This window comes from Neltuma alba, unplaced genomic scaffold (genome assembly GCF_004799145.2).
Source record: "Neltuma alba isolate B1F8T4 unplaced genomic scaffold, ASM479914v2 tig00013516_pilon, whole genome shotgun sequence".
Taxonomy (NCBI): Eukaryota; Viridiplantae; Streptophyta; class Magnoliopsida; order Fabales; family Fabaceae; genus Neltuma; species Neltuma alba.
In genome coordinates, this window is record NW_021637737.1 from 25,879 (window position 1) to 34,601 (window position 8,723).

At 33.3% G+C, this 8,723-nt stretch overlaps 1 non-coding gene across 1 annotated transcript; it reads left to right on the forward strand.

The window, feature by feature from the left end:
* The first annotated feature begins 8,263 nt into the window (after positions 1–8,263).
* On the forward strand, positions 8,264–8,481 carry LOC114738008 (small nucleolar RNA U3). The gene has a single exon (XR_003739482.1). It is a non-coding gene; the product is annotated as a small nucleolar RNA U3 (small nucleolar RNA).
* Positions 8,482–8,723: the final 242 nt, after the last annotated feature.

Consider the following 8,723-nt stretch of genomic DNA (forward strand, 5'->3'; position numbering starts at 1 on the left):
CCTAGAACGCACATACAGGCCTTATTCTTTTATCATCTAACACCCAAAAACCAGACATTCATTTAAATCATTAGACCCTATTTCGGAAGTTAAGAACCAGCGAAAAAAACCAACATGCAAGTTGAAAAACATACTCCATTATCATTATCAAACATTACTCTTTCATCATCATTAAGTTTCAGACTTAAGCGAAAGTTTCTGTCACTAGAAATCAACTTCCAAGCAAGATCAACACCTCATACAGCCACCAATCGACTCACCTTGTCTAGAATCCAAGCTTGCATGTAGCAAAACGGCCTCTGATCACTCTTTCCTCCTTTTCCCTCCTGAACTCTCGGTTTCTCAGCTCTCTCTTCGTTTTTTTCGCGTTTGCAGATGATAAAATGAAGTGGGAGAAGGCGTAATGACAGGTTGTGAGGAAGGGGGAAAGGAAAGGACCATTTTGCCCTTCAACTCCGATGGTTTCCTATTTTCACTGGTATCCTTCACCTATTTTCCTGAAATTAAAGAATGAATTTAGAAATTAATCCGTAATGTTTTATATGGGTTTTCCTTCTTCCATTATCTTTTTGAACCCTAAAATAATTTTGTTAAAAATTTTGGGTCAAAAATCAACCCCTAGCTATTTTTCTTGAATTTTTTAACAAAAAAGTCCCAAATTCCTAAAATTAAATTTATAATTATTTGGGCCATATTTCAGGAGATTTAATCTTTACAATTCCTTCAAAATATTTTCCCTAATCATGCCTTGGATATTACAAATGGTCGTATTTCTCCAAAGAAATTCTTTGATGTATTGCCCGGAATAACAAATTACTCTTTGGCAATAATGAAATGTTCTCCTCTCGTATTCAAAGAAAAGGACATCCTAACCATTGGCACTAAAGACCCAATGATCCTTATTAGATTGATCTGATTTATTAGCTAGTCTAGCATAGAAGCAATGCTTAAAAGCATATTAAGACAAAAGACTGATTTGCTTAAATTCTTGAATAGTAGCAATTGGTGAAATTCTCACCCCTTGATGAAGAGTCACATTCTTTTCCTCCAAATAGTATTAAGAAGGAAAATGATTCCAAGAGCAATGTGCAGATGATTATCTTTACAAAGCTTAATGAGAGTTCGCTAAACCCAAAGGATTAAATCATCAAAATTGGAAACTAGAAGCTTAATCAATAGACTTCCAAGCTAGATTTGCTTTAGTGAATGGACAAGTAATAAATAGAGCTCCAACATTTCCTCCATATCACACCTAAAGACACAAAAGCCAGAAATATTAAGATGGTGATACTTCAATATGACTTATGAGGTGACTTCATTTTCCAAGGAGGAGACCAAAATGCATTAAAGATTGCATTAGAATTAACTATCTGTGGCCAAATTTGCTTAACTCCATCTTTAACCGTATAAAGGCTTGAGGAATCACCAGACCAAGTGATGAGATCAGATGAATTTAAAATAGAGATCAGCAAATCAAGAATTGAATGTGTTGTTTCTCTTGAATAAAATGTTGCAAGTAGAAGGGGCATACACTAAAGATCAGCCGCGAATCCAACATTGGCAATTCGATTGTGATCTTGTTGCATGGGCCACCCAAAATGGTGGTTAAATGGAATATTTCAACCATCGCCTAATCTCTGTTTGAGTTTCCCGACAACGATATTGGCATGATCAACCATTCCCCACAACGATAGTGGAAGAGGAGGAGAGAGTGAAGAGAGAAGGCGGAGGAGGAGATGATTGATGGAGGGACGTAGAAGAATGAATCAAATTGATGAGGTGAGAAAAAAATCAGAGGAGGAAGGGAGAAGAAGGAACGAAGTTGAGGAGGTGAAAAAGGTAGGTTACTTTGAGTTTTTTAGAATTTGAAAAAATTAAGATTTTAATATTAAAAATTTTTACTTTGAAGAGCATGGGAATCGAACCACAGACCCTTGAAATCGGAAAACATTAATTCCTTTGCTATCGATTGGAACACATTCCTTTGCTTTCGATTCGGAACCTCTCCTCTTCCCTTTCCATTCTCTTCCCTCCTCTTCTTTTTTATAACCATTAGATTAACATATTTCAACGGTTTAGATTTTAATTTTTTATAAACTACTTATAAAAATTTTTTTAAAACATTTAGTGCATTTGCAAACTATTAGAATTAAATTTTAATATAGTTTGTAATTTATTATTTATTTATTTTAATAATTTACTATGTTAATAATAGTTTTAGAAAGATTTAAATATTAATCGTTAAAATATTAATCGAATGGTTAGATAAGGAAAAGGAGCAAAGAGGAGGGAAAGGAAAGAGGAGAGGTCCTAAGCTGCTTTTGGCTTTTGAACTTGTGGTAAGTTTTGTTAGAATGGTAGAAACGAAATATATTATAAAAAAAAAAAAAAAAAATGGGCAGCCTAGTGGCATGCCCGCAACCCTCTTGTGTATTCTAGTAGCCCGCCTACTTGCACACTTTTTAGGAGGGCCTAAATGTGTAATTTTTTTGTGGGTCACGAGCCAGTAGGACAAGTTACGGTTGCTTGCTTATCTCTAGGCATTACTCTAGCTAGGAACTAAATACTTGGATCTCTTAAGTAAGAATTTATTTAAATCCCCCTACAAACACCTCTTGGATCTGGAAAGGAATCTTACAAAATAGTCATATGATCAAACCCTACCTCACATCGGAAGTGGGGAATGGTAACTCAATCAATATTAATCACTACTTGTGGTGGTCGACGCATCAAGTCTTAATATTGAGAAAGTTGTTGACCTAGTGTTACATTACCCTTCTTCTTTCCCTCTTGCTCACAATGGAACAAAACTCTCATTCTTCAATGCTGAAAAAGCCTTGTCGTAAGGACTCTTCAAAGAAACTAAAATTAAGCTAAAATATAATACAGTAGGCTAACCTAGGTCAATTCACAAAGGAACATTTTTATATCTTAATTCCTAGCTAATTCACTTTATATCAATTTAACAAATTAATTGTAGAACCAATTCCTTTGGTTTATCTATACTAAATTGTCTAAGATATCTAATTTTTCTGGCTTAGAGATTATATGGATGAAGTGACTAGAACAGAAGTGGATTTGTTACTTATGTGATGAATTGTTTCCCTAGAAGCTTTACCTCACCTTCCTAGTCCAATTATGATTTTGAAGTTCCTTCAACCAAAGTCATCATGTGAGTTAAAACCTTGTCCGGTTCTCCTATAATCAGATTACAAAAGCTACTCAACTGAGATAGGATTTTAGTAATCTGATTCTAGGCTACTCATTTGGCAGAGATTATGACATAGTGAAACTGAATCCTCTAGGATAATGGCTACAGCACATCACGTTAAACATTATCGAATCAATTCTAAAACCAGACTCAACTCGATTCAAGCACTAAGATCGATTCTATTCACAATAGAGGATACAATCTTTCAACTAAATTTACGCAGACAGAATCATTATCCATTAAATTCTAATCAAATTCAAACGTTCAAATGTCAAGCAACTGCTATGGAAAACTCTAAGAGCCCGAATGATGCACTGATACAATCGAATCATATAAACAGAGTCGAACAAATGAATCATAAGGAAACTTCCTTTGCTATGCGAAGATTCCGGCTCAGATTCCCTTCTAGGAAGAACACAATGCTTAGCCTCTCATAGCTGTAGCTTCATGGAGCTCCATAACATGATCGACCATGGTAGAAATTGCTGTAGAATTTGAGATGAAGATGGAGAGAATGAGAGGGACCGGACGAAGATGATGGGAGAACTAAGAGAAGGCGAAGAGAACAAAGAATTGCAAGATTGGATGAGAGAGAGAGCACAGTGAGCCCATCCGATATAAAGGCGCGCAAGCTGGCTTTTAAACTTGGAAATCTGGTCGTCCACCGTGGGACCTCTGAATATTCACTGCGGCGCCTGGCCAAAACGGTGTCGTTTGAATTAATATAGTTGTGTACCTCATAAACTGAATCCGTCATGACGCCTATGATAATCCATCCCGGCACCTATTTCAGAGAGTCCTTTTCATGGAAGCGCTGCGGCGCTTAAGGGGATGCCCCGTGGCATCTAAGATAGAATAGCCAAAAGGTTAATAAATCTTCCTGCAATTCATACTAAACAAGAAATCAAAAGTACACACATATAAAATCATACAAAACACACAAAAACATATATAAAACCTTACAATCCATTCACTAACTCTTATCCACAATGAGTACTAATTATATCCAAAATATGCAATTATGAATGACAAAAGCATAAGTTTAGGACTAGAATTGTATGCAGATAATGGGATTTAGCAAATGCTATAGGCCATCAATTGTCAGTCCAATTCTTACCTCCCCTCTTCATTTTAAGGACACTAAGGATAAAATAAATTGGGCCAAAGACAACCATGAAGTCTACTAAGTGAAAAAGCTCCAAAATTTGTGTCTCTTCCCAAAATCATTCCCCCAGTGGACGCTTTATGAAAATTCTCCGTTCAACTTCCAAGTGAATACTCTCTTTTTCTTTGGAAACTTATTAATAAAGCTCTTCCCTCTAGAGATTTGCTAGTCAAACATCATCTTAGAGTCACACTCCTCTGTCCACTTGGATGCGATTGTAATGAGACCTTAGATCATCTTTTTCTATCCTGCCCCTTTTCTAGGGCAGTGTGGTTTGGAGCTATAACCGTCCGATTTAACTTTGGCACATTTGCAGAACTAATTTCATGGATAAAAATTACTCTTCCTCAGCTAAAAACGGACAACACGGTAGAGCTTATTAATTGGATAGTCATTCCTCAATTCTTTATGGAAGGCTAGAAACATAATCATTCACTCTGGGAGTTCAATCACACCTGAAAGACTGATAAAAGTTAATGGAATTGAAAGTTTCAATTGCCTTGCCTATACTTCATCCAAAGTTAAACGAACTCTCCTCAGGTATTACAGCAGCTTTCCGCTTGCAAGGATGGACCATTATTTTGCTTCCAATTAAAAATGCAGGAAATCCTGTTGTGTCGCATGGATCAGCTTCCAGGGAAAATCCATCCAAAAATTTATATGGAGTAAACCCAAATCACTCATCTGCTCATTCATGCCAGCATGCTTAAGAGCGTCTCTAGTTTCGATTATCAACTCTCCCTTCCATGCTAAGTCTCACAAAGAAAAGCTGACGACCATCACATGTGTGAAAAAGCGTATCCCTCTCTTTGCAAATTCGGGGAACAACAGCATCATCATTTCCGATGTGCTTCAGTTTTTATCTTTCTTTGATTTTGAAGGTTTAATTTCTGCTGTCAATATTAGTCCTCTTGTATTAGGAAGTTATTTTTCAGTTTTTTCTGGTTGTATGAGCTTCTAACGATGTACTTCTCTTAATAGTAATGCATTTTGTCACTTCATCCGGGAGGGGGGGAAAAAAAAAAAAGGGTGACGATTCTATTATATTATATTGTAAAGATCTGCCTGTCTTGTGCTACAACGGTCTGGCTGCACATGCAACTAGAAAACGGTGAACTGGAATCATTTTTGCTTCCTAACCTTTTTTATATTTGTCTCACACAAATTGAAGAGTTATGTGCCGTGTATAGCTAAAGTGAGTGAACAGACGGACTCCAAATTTCAGAAAGTACTTACATCACTCAACACTCTTTCGATCAAGATTACCTCCAAAATACCTGTTTTTATGTAAAGAATAACCAGTACGGTCAAATTAAATAATAATTAATGAGACAAAAATAAAAAAATAATATTAATTTCAGACAAGCTATTTGTATCTTTTATAAATAAAAATATTTTTTTTAAAAAAATTCTTATATATAAGACTGGAGTGAGTATTCTAACACATTTAATGTGATTTTAATCTTCAATTTTTCATAAAAATAATAAAAGAAAAGAAAAATATGAACATGCATTCATCATCATGAATTAATCCATTGTGAAAGGAATAGTTGTGTGGTTTCAGACTTGGGATTTAATTGCGTTGAAATTAGCAAAGCATCACGTTTGATCATAATCATAATTTTTATTTATTTCTTTATAATATTACTATGACTCGGTTTCTTTGGACCTTTGCCACTCTTTTGAAATACAATATAAAATTAATTTTCTTGGATAGCTACACGTTTGGCCCACGGGAAGAAAAAATAATAACTATTCCCATTTGATGGCCTGATGGGTTATTAATAATCAATAAAATAGACAGAAAGAGAAAATTTCAGATAAATTATTAGTATTTCTTATAAATAAAAATATATTATTTCTAAAAGAAATTCTTATATATAAATTATAAAACAAGAGTGAGTATTCTAACATGTTTAATATGATTTTTTTTTTGGCCAAACATGTTTAATATGATTTTAATATTCAAATTTTGTCCAAGAAAATAAAAGCACGAACATGCATCCATCCTCATTTAATTTCAGGCAAAAAAAAAAAAAGATTATCCTCATTTAATCCCTTGCGAAAGTAATAATTATGTGGTTTTTTTCCCCAACAAATAATTGTGTGGTTTTAGACTAAGACCCCTCCCTCTTTGAATTTAACTTTGGATTCCACTCGGTTACGTTGAAATTAATTGAGAAAACCAAGTCTCATTCTATCATAATCTTAATCTTTATAATATTACCATGACTTGGTTTTTTTGGACTTTTGCCCCTCTTTTAATATAAAATATAAAATTTATTTTCTTGGCTGGCTATGCGTTTGGGCCACGGGAAGAAAATTAATAATAACAAAAGATATTTGATGGGTTATTAATTAATTTTTAGCTTAAGGCATAAATTTATTTCAGAAGTTTTCTCTTAGAAGTAATATTACCCCAATTTTTTTTTTGGGAATTCAATTTTTCCATGAAAGTTTCAAAATGTAGAAATGTCAACCATGAAAATAGTAATATTGACGATTAAAAATTGACGTTTATTGTTAATATTTTTAATAATAGTAAGGGATAATATTCTCCATTTTAACACTTAAGGGACATTTTTAAACCCAAAAACTTTTGAGAGAACATTACTCTTGAGTGAAAACTCTCAAGACAAATTTGCTTCTACACCCTTAATTTTTTTGATATTATCATTGATGCAATTTTTTTAATGGAAACCCTCGTTCCAATTTTTTAGGGCGAGTTTTTTTTTTTGGCTAGCTATTAGGAGGATATAGTGCTTTTCTATGCCCTTGAATATAAAGTTAAAAAGTGATTTTCAAATAAAATTAATGACCAAACCTACTTATTCTAATGAATGGCTAGAAATAAGTTATACTCCTCTAAGTTTACATATAAAATAAAATTTTACGGGTGTTGCAGTCCTATTTATAAAATATTCTTAAAAAATATCTACAACTTTAGTTAATTTTTTTTTCATTTTTACATCTATTAATTATATGTTATATCATTGTATTAATTTTTTTTAAACATTTTTAAACCTCATTCAATTTTTATTCACTTTTTCTCTATATATGAGAGTATTTTTTTTTTAAAAAAATACATATGTATTTTTGCGTATTTATTATTTTTAACAAATTTGAGTAATTTAATTATGAAAAAATTGGTTAAAATTTTCTATTTGACAAATCAATTGGAGAATGGGACTTACAGCGAATATAAAGATGTGGGTCCTCAAATGTTATTTTGATAGGAAAAAAAAAAAACTGTATTATCCTAACGGATTCTAATTGCAATACTGACTTGCATATGACTAATTGAATATTATATATGCTCATTTGTATATAACTCATTGCATATGACACATGCCTACTTGTATATAGCTTTATTGTGTACTATGAATGCTAATTTACATATAACAGATACTTACTTGGATATAATAAATACTTATTTGCATATGGTGAATCACTACTTGTATATGGACTTAATGCATAGTGTGAATGTTTACCTGCATATGAAGGGTGCTCACTTGTATATGGATTCTTATATCATTGCATAAAACAAAAATTCAAATGCAAATAAGGATCCATCATATGTGATTAGCATTCATCAAATGCAAGTAGGGATTCGTCAAATGTAAGTAAACATCTGTTATATGCAAGTTAACATCCGTTACATGCAATTAGCAGCAATACATTACAAAAAAGCAATTTAATTGGACAGATAATAAAATTTAGAAGAAATTAATCTTTGTTTCATATAGTTTTGACTCAATTATAGCTTAGTCCCTAAACTTTTTTTGATGAAACATCAAGGTATCCATCGGCGGACCCAGTGACTAATCCCTTTGTTGGCTTGTAGGCACCTCGAAGGGTGGGACAGCTAGCCTGGGATTAAATTGTAGACGACCTTACTTGAACAGGATCTATTCTATAGGCTCGTACCTCTGTGTCCTTGAGTATCAATGAGACAAGATCCGCAGCTTGGTTGATGAATCATGACCGGGTGATCAGAGCATGATTATTGGCTGGGTCGTCTATCTTGATGGCTCGACTTGGCCGCAGAGGATCGTTCCCAAGCAGTTCTGTTGTGTGGGATGGTCACTTGGTTGTTTGACAAGCTTAGTCCCTAAACTTTAATTCAGTATAACTTAATCCCTGTAGTTTTAACTCGTTTTAACTTAGTCTCTAAACTTTAACTCACTACAACCCAATTCCTACATTTTTTACTATTTCAAATTTTAATCTCTAAATTTTATGAAATATATAATTTTATTTTTTTAAAATATGAAAATTTTCAAATGATTAAAATAATAGGAATTAAATTATAATAATGAGTCAAAGTTTAGAATCGAATCAAAACCA